Source organism: Gallus gallus, chromosome 1, assembly GCF_016699485.2.
Source record: "Gallus gallus isolate bGalGal1 chromosome 1, bGalGal1.mat.broiler.GRCg7b, whole genome shotgun sequence".
Classification (NCBI taxonomy): domain Eukaryota; kingdom Metazoa; phylum Chordata; class Aves; order Galliformes; family Phasianidae; genus Gallus; species Gallus gallus.
In genome coordinates this window covers 2,812,454-2,831,357 of record NC_052532.1, presented here as the reverse complement: position 1 = coordinate 2,831,357, position 18,904 = coordinate 2,812,454, and the positions used below count along the sequence as shown (strand labels likewise).

General features: G+C 44.8%; 1 protein-coding gene across 3 annotated transcripts in view; it reads right to left on the bottom strand.

The window, feature by feature from the left end:
• PLXNA4 (plexin A4) overlaps positions 1-841 on the bottom strand; it is a 454,438-nt gene extending 453,597 nt beyond the window's left edge. For all 3 annotated transcript variants that reach the window (XM_040663912.2, XM_015291826.4, XM_015291976.4), the window contains exon 1: positions 498-841. The gene's annotated coding sequence lies outside the window, so the exon portion shown is untranslated. The remainder of the gene's footprint in view (positions 1-497) is intronic.
• Positions 842-18,904: the final 18,063 nt, after the last annotated feature.

Sequence of the window (18,904 nt, the reverse complement as noted above, 5' to 3'; positions counted from 1 at the left end):
AGGGAAATAAGCCCCCCGAGAGGAGGAAAACCGCTGCCGGGAGTAGCCAGGAGCTGCGACGCCGGAGCTCCTTCCTTCGGGGAGAAAAGTTGAGCATTGTGCAAAGGGAGAAAAACCACCGAGGACGCGGGTGTGGAAGCTGGGGGGGGGTTGGGGGGGGGGGAGGTGGAACATCGGGCAACGCGTTCCCTTCGCTCTGAGGGTGCGGAGGATGGAGGATCCGAGGGGCTCCCCGCCGCGACCCCCCCAGCATCCTTCCCAGCCCGGAGGGGCCGTGCCCGGCAGCCCCCGGCTCAGCCCTGCTGCTCGCGGGGGGTCCCTGCCCGCTGGCCCTGAACCCCTTCCCACGGCCCTGTGGGTGGGGAGAGGCAGTGGGGTCTCCCCCCGAGCCCCCCCCTCAGCCGTTCTAGGTGCATAGGGCAGGTACCGCTGCAGCCCCTCCCGGGGCATCCTCCCCTCCGGTCCCCGCTGCCCGAGCAGGGCGGGAGGTTCCTTACCTGGGAAAGCTCCTCGCTTGCTTTTGGGTGGGTTTATATATATAAATATAGATATTATTCTTTTTCCCTCTCCTTTCCCCCCACTTCAGTCTTCAGAGCAGGCGCCGCATTGACACTGCAGATGGTCTCTGTGTGTGTGTGTGTGTGTGTGAGTGCGTGTGCGTGTGTCTCTCTCCAATCCCAAATACTCCACGGAGGCGGAACACGGAGAAGCCCCTCTCTCTGCACTGGGCAAACCGTGTCTGGCTCGCCCAGAGAAGCGGGGGGGGAACACAGCTCCAGTTTTCACTCCCCCCCCCCCTCCACACTACACCCTCCTTCTCTTCCCCAAATCACCCCCTCCCTCCTCCTCCTCCAGCCTTTAAATCAGCGAGGGGAGGGGGGGGGGGGGGGGGGAAGGGGGGAGGAGGACGAGCAGCCGAGCAGAGCGGGCGGGGGATGCGCTACGGGGCCGTACCCGGCTCCGCTCCGCGCTCCGCGGCCGCCGCACCGCTGTCCGCCCGCCGGGGAGGGCTCGCACTGCGGCTGTCTCGCCAGCCCTTCCTCCCTCCCCAGCCCTCCTCCTCTCCAATGGTGGCTGAGGAGCGGGCTTTGACACCCGAGGCTCTCTTGCAAACAGCCGCACACACACGCACACACACACCCCTCTTCCGAAAAAAATAATATATATATATATATAAATAATAATAATAATAATAAAGCCGGAGAGGTGTGGAAGGGAAGGCAGCGCCAGCACAGGGATGGATAATAACAATAATTTTTAAAAATCCCTTTATATTATTCTTCTCTCTCTCTATTTTTTTTTTCTTTTTTTTTTCTTTTTTATTTTTGCTGTGGCCGCTAGCTCCTCCTTTCACCGAGCCCACCCACCTCTGGGAGAGGGGAGAAAGCGAAACGGGCTCTCTCCCCTGGACAATTGGGATCTGAAGCCCCTTTGCCTCGTCCCGAAGTTTGCAGGGGACGGGGACGGGGATGAGGACGGGGATGGGGCTGCGAGCGCTGCCGCCGCTCTCCCACGGCAGCACTCGGGCTGCCTTGATTTCTCCCGGTGCCTTCCCTCACTCCTACTCACTACTGACACCTAGGATCTCCAGCCTGATTGGGCTAATTGGGAAATGTGGCTGCCCACCCCCTTCCCCCCCCCCCCCCCCCGCCCAAGTAAATAAATAAATAAATAACGCAGGGAATCAAACGCATCTCTTTGCCTCCTCCACCCCCAAGAAAAACCCTTCCCGGCATCGCGGCACCGGTTGGCATCTGCCTCTCCCTTCCCTTCCCACCCCGCCCACTGCTGCTCTCCTCCGGTCAGGACAAAACGATCAGTGCGGGCGTAGGGAGGCTCAGAGGAAGATCGATCTCTCAGCTTGGGTGAGCAGTAATCCTAAAGAGAGGCTGAGAGCTGCTCTGCTCTCCCGGTCTTCATTCAGTTCCTGGCAGCTGCAGGAATAACAGTGTTTTTTGATAGCTGTTAGGTCTTAGTGGTGGAGTTTCGCATCCTGGTGTTGCTGACCAGGCTGACCCATGGAGCAGATCCCCGCTCGGTGAGCTCAACACCCAAAATCCACTCTGCAAATAATATCAGGGCTCTTGGAAAGCAGAGCGAGCAGCAGGCACCAAGGGAAACGATGCTCTCAAGGTGTTGCTATAGCACAGCAACAAGGCTGCCTCCCCACAGAGCCCAGAAGCCACGAGGGAGGGCAGGGAGGGATGGGAGCAAAGGAACCCAACTGGGAGACCTCTGCTTGCAGAGCTTTGGGGTCTGCAGCCAAACACCACGAGGATGGGCAAGGGATAGGGTGGGTAAAGGGACCTACATGGAGACCCCTGCTTGCAGGATGTTGGGCTGGGCTCAGAGGGATCCAATGGGGACACCTCTGCTTGCAGAGTGTTGGCTCTACTCACATTGGGATACCTTGGGAACGGGGGGGGGGGGGGGGGGGGGGGGGGGAGAGGGAGGGGGTGTTCCTGCTGCTGCCCCCCACCCTCCCAGCAGGACCCAGGGGTGGGTGCTGAAGGGGGTCCAAGCAATTCCCATGCTGAGAGGCAGTGCCTCTTGGAAATAACATCGAACAGCACCAGGATCCCCCTCCTCCCCACAGCCTCAACCATTGACAGGAAATAAAGGCTAATCCACGCTTTGTATTTTTAATTATCTTAAATTTATGCCACCAAACATGGGGGCTGGGGGCTGTCTATTTGCATCCTCTGAGATATTTATTTTTAAGCAAGATCATGTTTTCCTTTAAACTAAGTTTTATCTCCCCTGCGCGTGCCTGTGTGCGCGCGTGTGTGTTTTGCCTGAGCTCTGGTTTACATTTCCTGATGGATGGATGGGGATTCAGAGCCCTTTCTTTTTTTTTAAGGTGGTGCATAAAATGTATTTATTATTCTTTATCTCCTGCCTCTTGCAAGGAGTCATTTGTTTTCATTCAAAGAAATGAATGCTATGTGAAGCCTGAAGAGTAATAACACAGCAAAATGACAACGGAAGAGCGAGACGGAAATCTGAAAGATACAATGGCAGGTTGGTAACCTCTAAAGATCACCGCTGTTGTGAGCAGTACTGTATTATTTAATGTCCAGTCTGGCTTGCAGCTCCATTTAATAAAACATATGAAAATCTCTGGGAAATTTGGTCTTGCATTTAAAGCCCGGCTGTTCTGCTGAAAAGGGATAATCTGGATACGCTGAGATTATTTCCCACTATCTGACAAGGAGGAAGAAATTAATACGTATTCTTTCTGCTTCTTAAGACAATGACACGAGTCAGTGTACCCCTGGGTTCATGAAGGAGTGACAAATGAGACTTTATTTATAGGCCTTTTAGTGAACTAGGCAGGAGGTTATGGCTGGAAAACCCAAATGACCTCCTCTGACCCATGAATAGCTGCAGAAAAAGAACTTGGGGACAAGAAGAGCCTGGGCTCACCCCATTGTCATCGTGTGATGTTTCACCCATCAAGTGTGGCGACAGCAAAGATCATGGGTGAAACCCTAACGGGGCTTGGCTCCAAAGGGCTCAGCATCATCTGGGAAGAGGCAAAATCACAGAATCACAGCACAGCTCGGGTTGGAAGGGACCTCAAGGATCATGAAGCTCCAAGCCCCCATTCAAGTTGTCTTCACGCAGCCAAGCTCAGTACACCCACACATGCACCCATCTCTCAGCCCCACAACACCTCTTGAGTCTCCCATTACCTCCCAGGCACCAACCTCCCCCCAAAATCCTGAAAAACAAATAAACGAAGGGAGGCTGTAAGAAGCTGTTGCTGTTGTTTCGGCTTGCTTTGTTTTTTTTTCCTTTTTTCCCCCGCCATTTTACAAGTTTGTTAAGCCAAGCCGGTGTTTTAAGTTCTAAAAGCCGGAGCTGCTCCCTCTCCCTCGCGAACGCTCGTGCGACTCCGCTAAATCCTACATTGCAGCGCCATCTGCAGCGGCTGCCCTGCAAAACCCGACAGCGGGGCGAGACCCTGCGAGAGCCCCAAGGAGGGGGGGATGAAGGGCGAAAAGCTTCTTCCTCCGGGTTGCTTTTTCACCACCAGCCCTTCCATCCCGTTTCTCGGGTTCGGGAAGAATCGTTCTCTCCGCGGAGCTGTCCCCGCTGATGGCTTTCTGGGGGTTTTGGAGGGTGGAAAAATGGATTGGGAGCTGTTTTGATGCTGGTCCCACGGCTTTGTGTTGGCGCTTGTGACATCGCGGGGAGGGATGGGATCAGCTCTGCCTCACAAAGCAGTTTTTGGGCTGGGTGATGGCTGTCGGGGTTGCTGTGATGTCATCCATTAGCAGCTTCGGGAAGGGTCGTGTTAACCCAAAATGAGACAGAAATGTTATGACAGGAAAAAAGAAAAATCCTACAGAAAAAGAAGGTTTTCACAGGGAAGAGCAGAGTTTTGCCATTTGGTCACCAGCTACTGCCTTGCCCTTTGGTTCAAGTCTCTCTGAAAACAATTTCCAGTGACCCTTAAGGGGATTCAACCAATCGTTCTTCAGTTTTTCCTTGTTCCAGAGAGTCTTTGGGGTCTTGGTGTTTGTGCTTTGGTTTATATGAGACACCAGTGGTGTGCAGATGCAGAGCAGCACAGTGCAAGGCACCCTCTCTCCTCTGCCACTCATTTGCTGCAGGACTTCTGGCAGTCCCTTCCCTTCCCCATCAGTGCTTGCTGGTGTATTTTGGGGGGACAGATTTCTTAGTACATTATTTCTGTAAATGGAACCAAACTCAGTGACTGGCATGAGCCATGGATCTGCAGGAGCTATGTGTCCGCTACGTCAGCTTTATTCCCAGTGCTCCTTCACACGAGTGTATCTCCAATCCATGCTAACATCTGGGTTCAACTACTAGATCAACCACCCCAGCTGAGTTTCTGGGTGTTTTGTAGAGTTATTCAACCCAAATTTTGACCCTTTCTTGTAGTCTCTACACTCCTTTGGATACTGCTCCCATTCCCTCCTTTGTGTCTCTCTGTTACAGTTCATCCCCACTTCCAACCCACTTCAGTTTGGATATTAGGAAAAATTTATTCTCCGAAGGAGTGGTCGGGCATTGGCACAGGCTGCCCAGAGAGGTGGTGGAGTCACCATCCCTGGAGTGTTCAAGAAATGTGTAGATGTGGCACTGAAGGACGTGGTTTAGTGGGCATGCTGGGGGTGGGCTGACGGTTGGATTGGATGATCTTAGTGGTCTTTTCCAACCTTAATGATTCTACAATTCTATAATCTCTTCCTCTCCAGTTCTAGTGCAGGTAGAACCCATCCTTCTTCCAAGTAGACATCAGGATGAGAAAGATGCTCATTCCCATGTCCCCTATCCACTGAGAGGGGATTTATCATATGCTCAGAGTGACAGCATCAGCTGCATCATCTTCCCATCTTATCCCTGTCCCAGCCTCATACTGCAACTCATAGCCATCCTTTCACTCTCCCTCTTGAAACTCCCCTGGGAACAATTTTTCTTTCTCTCCCTTCAAATATTTGTTGACCATTATCGCCGTCGGTCACACCCAGACTGTCATTTGTCCAAAGAAAACAGAAGGAGGATGGCCAACAGAAAAGGGGCAGGTGGAAGGAGGCAGGGAGAAATGAGAGCCAGGGGAGCAGTCAGGCAATAATGATAAGGGGAAAATAAAACACAGGCTGTGGCTGTTGAATTAAATGAGAGGATGTGTGAGAAGGGCTACTTCAGGCTGCAGGAGACAGGCAAAAAGGAATCACAGAATCATAGAATATCCCAAGTTGGAAGGGACCCATAAGGTTCACTGAGTCCAACTCCTAGCTCCACAAAGGACAGCCCCAAAATCAGAATGTATGGCTGCGAGTGTTGTCCAACTATATGACTGAAACATTGTCCAGAAAGCAGGCAGGCAGAGCAATAAGATACAATCAGAGGAAGTTGAGCACACTCATTATTTTTTATTCATTTTGGAGGATGACGCAAGTGGGAAGAGCCACCAATCCCAGATCTAGAGGGCTGAAAAGCATCATCAGGAGTGGGGAGGTGTTCAAGATGGAGGGATGAGATGGAGAAATGGATGGAGAGGTGGAGGAAAGGAGGGCAACTGATGAAGGAGAGGGAGGCTGGATGCTGGCACTCGAGGTACACAGTGTGAAAGGATCCAGCAGGAAGAAACAGCACTCAAATTGGAGGAAATCCAAGGGAAAACAGGACAGCCTAATGAAGGGAAGGGCCTAATCCAGAGATTAGGGCTTTAATTTGGGATTTGAGAGCCTGGCTTGGTCACGCTGCTCTGATACCGTTCCTCTGTGATGGTGCAGGCTGGGTCCTCAGTGGGTCGGAGAGAACATGTGCCAGTGGGTACCATGAACAAACAAACCAGGTCAGAACCAGGAAATACCCAAACCTTACCAATGAAAGGACATTTCAGAAAGTTTGCCTCTCATCAGAGAGCAGAAAAAGGAAGGAATCTTACAGCTAACTGAGGGTATATCTGAGCTGGGGTATTGCTATATATAAATAACCCCTAGTGTAAGGGTATTTATAAAGCCTCCTTCCTATGGAGCTTTGACGTTCCCCTCACTCAGAGAATATCTACCCAGCCACCTACTTCCACAAAACTTTTAGGATAATTGTCTCTATCTGCCCTCAAAAGCAGTAGTGGGTAGATAGACAGCATGGTTGCAATACATGTGTTTTGTTAGCATGCAAGGCTATAAGAAAAAGAAACACAACTACAAACACAAATGAACAAACAAAAAGAGACAAAGCAGCAAAGCAAGCCCAGCATTTGTGATCTTTTTTTTGTTTCAACTCTCTGATTCCTTATGCAATTTCTTGGAAACAGGAGGGAAGGAGAAGGAGGGAGGTTAGCTTATGTTTTTTAGCATGAGAGGTTGGCAGCACACGTGGAGTTACCCACTTAGTGAACGTGGGAGACAGAGAAAGGGAGAAGCATATTTTCATCTAAGGATGTTGTGGGAACCCCAGTGAAGAATAGCTATTCTTATATGTCAGCTTCATCACCATGGTATCAGAAAGGAAGAACAGAAGGAGAAATGACAGAAAACGGGGGGGGGGGGGGGGGGGGGGGGGGGGGGGGAGTGGAGCATGACGACAAAGAGAAATAGGAGAGGGAAAGGAAAAGTCATTTCCCCAACAAATGACATCACTTCTTAAATCATGAGTGTGTGGTCACCCTGGTACCTTACATTTACAGAGTGATGCCATGAGTTGCTTCACAAAGCACCCCTTGAAGTGCTCCCAGTGTTCACATGTCCTCTGCATAATGCTGAAGTGGGGCTTATTCAAACAGTCTTTCCTCAGACTTCCAAGAAATATATATATATAGTATGTATTTATTCTAAAACCTATTGTTAAAAACAGGACATCTGCATTCTCTGTTTACTAGCAGAACCTATACAAAATTGTCTTTGTTGCCAACCCACACCAGCTGAATTTATCCTAGGTTCAAACAAACCATGCTGGAAGGCAGCTTCAAAGAGCTGTGACCACAGTGCTATAACTTGGTGGTTTAACATCTCAAGAGTCCAAATTATATTTTTTTTTTAATTCGAAAATCTATTTTTCTTGCCATTCCTGAGTGTATAAAAGTTGCCAAGCAGCTTAGGATAATGGCCTGTGAAGACTGAGATTCAGCCTTCAGCCATGGGCACTGAGGATGCTTAGGGCCATTGCACAAGAGGTTTTGCCTCTGTAGGGGAACAACTTCATACTTTCCAAGTTACCTCTCTGGACGTTCCCATCACCAACAGTAATTTCCATTCTGAGTCGTGCTGAGATCTCAGCCTCTCTGCTCTCTCTGGCAGTGAGTTCTTGCCGGCTAACGAGGCTCCATGGACATCAGCTGAAAGAAAACACCTTTCAGGTTTGCTCCCTCTCAACTTCCCTGGAAGATCTCCCTCCTTAAAGTGAAGCAAAAAAAAGGTTTACAAGAAAAGGGTGGATAGTGCACTAGAGCAGTCACAGGCATGAGTTGGTGGCTGGACTTGAAGATCTTAGTGGTCTTTCCAACCTTAATTATTCTATGATTACACGATTTTTGTGTTATCTTCTACCACTTTTCCAAACCACCACATCCCCTTCTAACGGGTCTTTCCATCCCAAATTCATCCCATCTCTCCTATAATCTGCAGCTGCTACTTCATTCCCATTTCCATCTAGACAAAGCTCTCGCTATTCAGGACTTATCTTGCATCACGAAGTTGCTCAGTACTTCAGTTGGGATCTCTGAATAAAATGACCCAACATTATCTCTATAAACCCAGGTCATTTTGTACAACTCCCGGTACCGATGTCTGCGTTAAGGCCTTTGAATTAAATAGTTTTACTCCATCTCTTTTGAAGCCATTTGACTTCTCACCCAAGCAACTTGGAAGCAGCATCCCTCCCCCTCCCTCTCCGCCTCCTAACACCTTTTGTGCAAATCCCCACCGAAGAAATAAAAGCTACTGGAGGTGTAAGCTGGCCACGTATGTTGTAACCCTTTATTATCTGGCGAGCCCCACTCCAGTGTACGGAGAGATAATGTTAATGGAGTGATGCAGCTTGTCTGATCTGAAGCTGTCTCTGAAAGATAAACGCCAAGGTAAAGCAGAAGCATTTAATAAAAAATAAACCACCTCAACACATTGTGTATGTATTTTTTTTTTCTTAAAGAGGGAAACCTTGGTCCTGTCACGGTGTATTATTTTGCCAGCATTATCTCTGTTATTTCTAAATAATCCCATTTAGTGCTGGTGACGGGTAGGAGGGCTGAGATACAAAATCAAATTAATTAGAGTGACCCAACAAACTTGTGTTTGCGCTGCGAGATTCAATATGGCAGCACATCTAGCAGAGAACAAATTGCATTCAAATTAATTTAAGGGAAATAATTTGGGGCATATCAGGTTTATTTAGGATCAATTTTAATAAGCTAAAATAAAGTCAAGGCAGTGATGATACCATCAGCCAGTCGAAAGCCAGCTTTGATAGAGGTTTGTACAGCTGAATGACAGTTACTTTCGAAATCATTATTAGAAAAGCTGTTTTTTGGATTGGCTTGGACAATTAAAAGAGCGCCTCAATTACAGCCGCTGGAAAAATTAGTAATGAATAAATTATCCACTAGGTTTGACCCTCCTTTCCTTCACATAATTTCCAAATAATTAAATTCCTTGCTGCATTTTGAGGCATTGTATTAAATTCACCTGCAGTAGAGGATCAGTGAGAGGTGAGGCCTTCTTCATGCATTACACCAGTGCAAAGAACAACACTGCACAGTCTGGTGGGCCAGGCATGAGCCTTTTGGGGTTTTCCAGAGTTATATTTTCCTAGCATGTCCTTGACACCCTGACCATGCATAGTTTAGATTTGCAGTATACACAATGCAGGACCAGGTCTTCATGCCCGTAGAGGATCTATGAGGGCTTGCCCATCTCCTGCCTGAAGTCCAAGACATCAGAATCATAGAATCATAGAATATCCAAAGTTGGAAGGGATCCATGAAGATCATCAAGCCCAACTCCTGGCTGTACGTGGGACCACCTGTGTAGACTCATGGCAAGCTGATTGTAGTGGTCTCTTCCAACCTTAATGATTCCATGATTCTGTTCTATGCTCAGAGCCCATCCAGCCTGACTTTGAATGTCTCCAGGGTCAGGGCATCCATCACATCTCTTGGCAATCTGTTAGAGGGCCTCACTACCCTTATCATAAAAAACCTTTTTCCTTATATCCAATCTCCTCTTTTAAATTGAAACCATTTCCCCTTGTCCTATCACAATAGGCCCTGCTAAAGGGTTTGTCCCCTTTTTTCTCATAGTCTCTCTTTAGTTACTGAAAGGATACTGAAAGTTGCTCACTTCTGCATTGGCACAGAGCACAGCACAGTGAATTTGCTGAGGTTCTTCTCTAGGGCAGCAGGTCTGGACCACACAGGAATGTGAACAGCATTTCCAGTCCTGCAAGTGCCACAGCCCTGCCTTCACCCACAACAGGAGTCATAGGATGAAGCCACACAGCTAAAAATACATTTTAATCTGTCTACAGCTCCCCTCGTTCTACATTGACTGTACCAGGACAGCAAAAGAAATACGATTTCTTCCTGGAAACAAGCCCTAATCCCCAGGGGATGTACTGCCACTACATTTTTATTAGCCTGAGATTTAAGGGTTGCCTTCGTCCTCTCCCCATTACCCCTTCCCTCACAGAAGACCAGTGGCTGATGGCCAGTGTTTGGAGGTACACCTTTCACCACTTCAGCCAAATGAGGTGATTGCAAATGGTACATGCCAGGACATAAGACACGGAAATTTAAAGGCCGCTCACTGGTTTATGGCTCTTTAATCAAGTGCTTTTAACATTTAATTAAAAAGTTACCAGAGTTGTCTTTATTTCTGAAAAAATCTGTCTATGGTTGGGGGAACTGGACAACAAAGAACTCAATATATCCTGCATGCCCTAGGATCCCAGCCTTCTCCAGAGCAGAGAGAGGGTGGGCAGCAGGAGAAATAAAATACTGCAATTTAGGATGATAAATTAAGAAAATTTATTTTTGAGGAACTTGAGAAAACATGAAAGGATCATCAAATTGCACTAAAGAAGCACCAGTGTCTAGCAGAGAAAATGCACCAGACAGCCAAATGAAGTATATAGTGACCAAAGATGAGTACATCACACTCCTCACCCCTCCTGCATCCCTGGTAGGTGGGAGAGTTCTCTCCTAATTTCTGTTGGTTCTGGGAATGGAAAGGGTTTGGGTTTGGGCCATTCAGCTATAAGGTTGATCATCCCTAGCCCCAGCTTGGGCAGCATCTTGCTCCAGTTTTCATAGAAACATAGAAACATTTGAGTTGGAAGAGACCCTTAATGGTCATCTAGTCCAACTCCCCTGCAATCAACAGGGACACTTACAGCTCAATCAGGTGCTGAGCTTGCTCCATCCTGACCTTGAATGTCTCCAAGATGGGGGAATTCACCACCACTCTGAGCAACCTGTGCCAGTGCCTCACCACCCTTATTGTAAAAAAAACCTTTTTCATATGTCCTATCTAAATCTCCCATCCTTCAGTTTAAACAATTTTCCCTTGTCCTGTCACAACAGATCCTCCTAAAGAGTCTGTCCTCTTCTTTCTTACAGACCCCCTTTAGATGACAAAATGCTTCAGGTAACACTCAGGGACAGTCACATTTTGGACAAAATGTCTGAGTATTCTCCAAAAAGCTAAAAAAAATACATTTGCATGTGCATATATATATATATATTCTGCTGAGGGAAAAAGGAGGCTGAGAAGTGTCTCTTAAATGTAAACATCCTTGGTTAAATGAGATGAATCCTACCCTGCGACTAAAGCTACAGGAGAAAAATGACCATGTGGGCTTCTTGCTGGGACACTGTGTTCACTGTTCCTGCTCAATGGACATTTCATGATTTCTAAACAGCAGAAAATCATTGAAAGAGAGATGGAGAGGTACACACTGATATACCTATGGTTTGGTGATCCATAAACCCAGATCACCCACAGCCATGGGCTGTTTTCAGCCTGTGGACTTCAGGACTTCTATAGTTGCCAAAACAGATCAGGTTAAAATTATGTGGGGTTTTTTATCAGACAGTTTCATTACATGCCTGAAATAAATCCATCTGCCAGTTTAATTTCATTCATATACTATGGAGTGGAGGTGGATCGGAGGACTCTGCTCTGCCCTGGCAGGCTGATGGCCTTGTGAGCATCTCTATCTCCCCTCTTGATGGCCTTGTAGGCATCTCTATCTCCCCTCCCGCTCTTCTCAAGCCTGGTCTTCATTTGAGAGCTCTTTGCATCAAGGGCTGCCTCTCATTATGTATGTGGGTGCTGCTTGGCATAACAGAGCAGTGATTCTGGTGGTTGTGGCCTCTGATGCTCCTCTAGTACAAATAATAATTTCTATTCCATCTATTCTTTTGTTTGTTACTGATCTATATTAAACAGTTGGTGATTACTGCGTTTATGGGTGATTATTGCACTTATGCTGTGTTAAATCTAAATGTTTGTTTATCTTTATGTGGTCTCTGTGTATGTTTGCATGGCTTTTAACTTTATGTATTGCAGAGTTCCTTAATTATAAAATCAATAAATTTTTTAAACTTATGACTATTGCATAGATAGAAACCCACACAGCATCCTGCATGTCTGTATGCAACAATAATTCGTATATTGTGCCTGTGGCAGTCTACAAATCTCAGCTACAGGAATCAACAGGCTTTTTTTTTTTTTTTTTTTTTTTTTTTTGCTAGTGGCAATTAATTGTTTGTTAGTTTGGCTCATTTTCTATTGCTCATCAGGTCCCTCCTCTTGCAAGCTGTTCTTCTCCGAGAGACTCCCACCTCCTTGGAGGACTGTAGGGTTGTTGACTTCAGTGGAAGCCAATGGGCAATAGCATTTGTTGAACTAAAGCTTGGAGAAATGGGTTCAGTCCTCAGCTCTGCCATGGGTGTCCTGTATGACATTGGTCATGTCACTTGAAACATGTAGATCGCTCCGAAAGTAATGTCTCCTATTTATTTCCATGGGAATTACAATGGAAACAAAGCACACAACGCTATTTAATAGAGCAAATTCTCAACTACAAAACACTATTGTTCAACAATTCTTCATTGATGGATCCCTATCACTCTGCTTTCCACCAGCCGATATGGAAGGATATAAACCTTTAACCATTGTCCTCTAAGTCTGGCCATTCAGCCAGCTGTTTATCTTGTCCACTCATCCTGACTTGTACTTGAGCCCCCACAAACTTCTTGCATCCCCCCTGTCCTTGGCAAGGATTTCCACAGTCTTGCTTTCAAGCAGGGTAATCTCACAGATGGTTTTTATTTAGCTGGATATAACCAAAGTGTGTATTTATAGCAATGCCACACCTTAGAGAGAAGGAGCTGCACTTTTCTTGTGGTCCATGCAAGTGAATAAAGAAAAGAAATTCTGCTTGGACTCACAGGCCATTCTGCATCCACGCTGCTTAAAAGCAACTAACCAAGGGAGCTTAGACATGGCCCTGTGTCTAACACCAGTGCAGCAGAAGTTATGCTCAGGAAGCAGCAAAGCCATGAGAAAATTCTGAAAAATGTGGCAGGACACAATTCTGAAATCATAGAATCATAGAAGCATAGAATCACAAGGTTGGAAAGGACCTATAAGATCATCTTGTCCAACCTTCCTCCCACTCCCATTGCTACAACAAGCTACTAAACTATATCTCATAGCTCCTCATCCAGATGCCATAGAAATGTCTAACTTGCATGCTTTGGTGAGACAATATTATTATCCCATGGTCATACAAGGAAATCAAAAGCAACTCTCCATCATTCTGGAGATAACGCACAATACCTGAAGCAGATATTTGCTTAACATAGGCTCTGCTCTTATTACCTCTTCACTCTGGTTGTGCCTCAGTTTCCCCCATAGGTTTGTAGAACTGTGTAAGCATGTTATAATCATCAATATTTCTCCCGTTACCCAGAGTCCTGAAGTTCCTCCAGACAGTTAAAACATACAAGCTGATAAATATATCAGAAGATGCCCACTGCTCCACACTTGTTACCTCCTGTCATTGATGAGGAGCTGAGAACTTCCCATGGGGGCAGAAGCTCATGTAAACACAAGCTAATCAACAACCAGCATTAAAGAAGTGTAGTCAGGTGATGACCCCAATTCTTTTATTCCAGGCTATATTTCTCAATCAGCAGCTCACAGCAACTCTTACGCTTTCTTTCTTTGCCACTTACTTCTAATTAGGATCCATGCTCAGAAAGAACTGAAGCATCTGTAATTAAACCAAACCACAGTGCTGGGAGCAAGCAGTGGGGAAGAGTTCTCTTATGTTGCTGAATGGGGTAATTTTGGACACAGCTGGACACCGGGAAAATCTCCACTGATGCTCAGGCAGTGAAGAAAGCACTGGTAGGAGTCCTAGAGATGCACATCAATGGGGACATCCCTTCCCAAGTGCAGCCCAAGGGGTGGGTCTGGAGAGGTGATTCCAGTGTTACTAGCAGGATTTCTGTAGGGTCTCATGCTTGGGTTTAATCAAGCTGTAAAGTGACATCAAGCTCAGTGTCTATAGTTTTGCAATGCTCTTACACCATTTTTCAGGGGGAAACAAAAGAAGGTGAGAAAAATCAGTGCTTGCACGTGAAATTAAACCTGCCTAAAAAATGGAGATATTTTTGGCCAGTATAAATGCTCTCTACATCAGCACAGGTGAGCTTGCCCATTGGCAGAGGAGAATTGGTCATTGCAAAACAATATTTGGGAATGTGCACATCTAAGATAGAGCTCAAGGCCATGTTGGATGGGGCCCTGGGCATCCTGGCCTGGCAAGTGCCACCAGCACAAGGCAGAGAGGTTTGAGCTCTATGCTCTATATGGTCCCTTCCAACATAAGCCATTCAATGACTTTGTGATTCTATTAACCTAGACAACTTGTTTAATTTCTCCTATCCCATCTTTAATCACAATTGTAGGAAATGCAGACACAAACGTGAAATCTCATACGGGCTTGCTTGGGATTGGACAGATGATCTACTGATTTTATTTTCTTAAAGGCAAAAGGAATCACCCAACGTAGCTGAAATTTGCATGGTGTCAGCACACAGCCTTCACTCCATCCAGCCCCAGTCTGAAGCTTCCTTTTTCATGTCAAATCAAGAGCAGCAAGGGCTTATAACAGCTACTCTTGGCTAAGAAGAAAATCAGAGAGAGTCCCAGATCCAATTGCAATGCTAGGGAAAACGCAGGAGCATAATTGATGTCCGAAAACAGCCTGTGGATGTAAGCCCTGCTTTGAGCTGAAGCCAGAAAGTCAGGTGTCTCAGGGTCTCCGTGGCCTCGTGTGGTCAGAAATGTAATATTACATTTCACTGGAAAACCTCAGTGGGTTGTAATTTCGTTACAGCATTAAAACACACCAGTGGTGGAGGCATCCCAGGGACTGTGTAATCCGAAAAAGACACATTCCAGCTATGATATTTTTTTTTTCCTTTGAAAGAAAAGCTGATCTTAATGGTTTCAATTATTTTTTATCCAATTGCTGCCCTAGTACAATGCAGAGTTTTAAATATGGGCAGAAAATAATTTCAAAGGGGACATTAAATGTATGTTTATGTAATAAAATATATATAAATGCAGACCACAAGAAATGGACTGCAAAGTATTGGATGGAGCTAATTCCACCAAGGGAGGGAAGGAGCCAGCATGTTCATCCACACACTTTATAAGGTCAGTGTGATCCCTCATTGGGATTTATTTGCTTGTGAATAACTGCAGCCCAACTGTTTGCTGCATCAAATCCCACGTCTTCCACATGGCAACTGATACTAGGCTGAAAGCTTTCCATCAAATGGACTGGTTTCCCTCATCCAGAGAGGAAATGTGGCCTCCTGAATAAATGACCTCTGATATTTCCAAGCACTGGAAGAAGTCAGAAGCTATGGCTCTGCTGGGCAACATTGGGAAAGGCATTTCCAGCACCAGCCTGCCTCCTTCCACGATAGCTGGAAGGAAATGTTTCACATAACTCAACCCACACTGTTTTAAGAAGCCAATCCAGAAACATATTTGTGGTTTTGAAAGTTTTCCAAAGGCAAGGCAGAAGTTTTTATGTACTTTTTCTACTTTTTCTAAATCTGGAAGACATCTCCCAGGTCAGAAACATGACTTCCAAGCTGGCTCTTGAGCCAGTCATGCCTCATCCAATTTCAGATGACCTCCCTGAACATTATGAGGCTGTAGGTAATTTGCCAGAAGGGCTGAATTACCTGCAACCCACAGGTCTGAACTCCTGATATCCTACAGCGGGAGTCTCCCATACCAAAAATTTGGCCACACAGAGTAAAATGGGACGTATCTATGCACAAGGCAGGGCTGGTAGCACCATTCATCCACACAGCAAATGTGCCTTATCTCCTGCCTGGGGGCTCCATCGCTGTGACACCAGGAGACTACCGTCCCCTGAGAGATGCTGCTGACAGATTGGCCAAATTAACAGATTCTTGTGATAAGGTTTCTGCCCTCTGGAAGCCTCATGAATAACAGAGAGTCTTGGAGGACTTAGAGGCCCTGGGACTCAGGGAGGGCACAGTGCAGTGCTGACTCTTCCTTTCGAGGCCATAGCACACACTCAGTTGCATTGAAACCTGCATGTATTACACTTGACATGCGTTTGTGCCACGTGTTGAGTAAAATGCAGTGATTACTAATAGTAATAATTGAACTTGCCTGATAGATCTTAAAGGAAAACAGAACCCAAAAAAAGAAAATTCATGAATGAAGGCAGCGTTCAACAAAAAATAGGCAGATGGGTATTTTTTAATCAAGAGAAATAATACAGCACCATGCTTAATTTGCAAGGAAATCACATCAGTTTTCAAAGATTACAATTTGGAGAGACATTATATGCAGAAACTTGCTGCCAGATTTGATGCATATCAAAGAATGCTTCGTAAAGACAAAATAGAGGAACTGAAAAAAGTCTGTCACCTTAACATAATCTTGAATATAAAATTAAACGGACTCCGTTATAAAAGTTAGTTACATGGTAGCATATCTGATGACCAAAAAAAGTCAAAACACTTTAATAATGGTGAATTTATCAAGCAATTTATGGAAAGATACAACGTGTCTACATAAAACAATGGATTTTTCTAAAATCAGTTTGTCTCACTGATCTGTAGCCAGGAGAACTGAAGAAGCAGGAAAATCTATCGAAAGAAATTTAGAGAGTAAAGCTGCTAATTTCAATTTTTTTGCTTTGGCAATAGATGAAAGTACTGATGCTACAGATACGGCTCAACTTGCTGTTTTCATTACAGGTACTGATAATGAACATAATGTCACTGAATAAATGGCTTCTTCGGTGCTATTGAAAAACACAACTTCATCTCATGATATGTTTGAAGCAGTAAAAAAAAAAAAAAGAAAAGAAAAGAAAACATAAAGCAATTTTTTTTAACCTTTGTCAACATATCTAGTGTGGCTACTGATGGCACCTGGGCTATGGCTGGTAAAAAAATTTTAATAAAATTAATAGAAGACGATGTGATTGCTGCCAGAACATGATTTTTGATGAAATATCACTGCATCATACATCCAGAAAATTTATTTGCAAAAGTTTTAAAAAATGATAATATCTTGCAAATTGTCATCAAAGCTGTGAATTTCATGAAGTTCAAGGGATTGAATAACCACCAATTCCAGGAATTCCTCAGAAATATGGATGCCAATTGTGGGGACATATTCATTTTTCTGAAAGAAGATGGCTAAGTTGGAGTAAAATGATAAAAAGACCCCATGATTTGTGAAATCAAAACAAGTTCTTGATGAAATGAAAAGGAAAATTTGTGCCAGAATATGAAGATTAAAAATTACTCACAGATTTAGCATTTTCAGTGGATTTAACCACTCATTTAAATGAGCTAAACATGCATCTTCATGGTGAAAATCAATGTACATGTGCTATGTTTCGAAGCATAACAGCGTTTGAAATGAAACTTGAATTATGGCAAATAATTTAATGCATTCTGATGCTTTGGTTAAACACAGTCCTATGAACAGCAAAATATATATATATATATATGCAGCCGTTCTTTCTGTTTTGATACAGGAATTTGGGAATAAGATTCAAGCTTTCAAAAAAGATCATTAATTTTTGGTATATTTGTTACTCCATTTTTAATCAACATAAATGCATTACCTGTGAATTTTTGGATGGAATGTACAGAGCTACAGTGAGACATTCACCTCAAAGAAAAATTTGGTCAAGTCTCTTTAATAGATTTTGCAAGACCTATCTTAACAGAGAAAAACAGCCCTCGCTTCACAATCACACTTCATTCATGTCATCACTTTTTGGCAGTACGTATATTTTTTAGCAGTTATCAAGGATGAAGTACAGAAAGAGTAATATTTCATCAAAAATCCCTGATGAATACCTTGAGAACTCACTAAGAACTGCAACCGATGATATCAGATGAGATATTGACATTTTAGTTTCACAAAAACAGGGTCAAATATTCCACTTGTTTGATGTTTTTGTTGCCCTCTGTTTTTTATATAATAATAAAAAATACATAAAAAAAAAAGTTTTGTTACATATATACATGAACTATATTATAAATTTTTTATGCAGCCCAAGACAACTCCTGTTCACTCAGTGCGGCCCAGACAAGCCAAAAGGTTGAACACCTATGGTTATAAACCATATCATTATATTCTTCCTTACGATCCTCAGGGGTCGACACCAGTAGGTGAAGTCAAAGATACAGTAGGATTGAAATCCACAGCTATTTACAACTACAGGCAGCTCCTTTGGATATTTATCCCAGTTGTTAATACTCATAATTCCCTTCATAATGCCAGCGAAGATGGCTCTGTACTTACTGAAGAAGGAAAAATGCTGACGGAACATTAAGTGGAGGTTCTCTGTGGCAGTTCACTTGGCCCTGATACAGCAGTCATTGTTCTTATGAGAGCTTCACAGGGATAAATCAGCCACACTGCCTCACAGTAATCTAGCTAGATCCTAGGAGATTGAAATAGGCACAAAAAATATAGATAGTTTTGTGGTTAAACACTGGATTATGTCAACTGCTAGAGCAATTCCTGACATCTTCCAGTGCAATCTATCTGTGCATCAAATTACAGATTTTGTGTCTTTGGACAGTGAACCGCAAGAGAGTGTGGAGGGAACACTTCCTATCAGGTTGGGATTGTAATTCCACTTGGTGCACCTAAGAGTTACTGCAATGCAATGAATAATCCTAATCATTTGCCTTCTTCTGCCTTCAGGGGTTGACAAAAATAAGAAAGCTCTGGCAGAACTGCAGTTAAATATACCAATAGTACTGGGAACTTATCTAGCCAGGCTCTGGATGAGGATGATCAGACTAAGGAGAAAGTGGTGGAGATGAATCTAA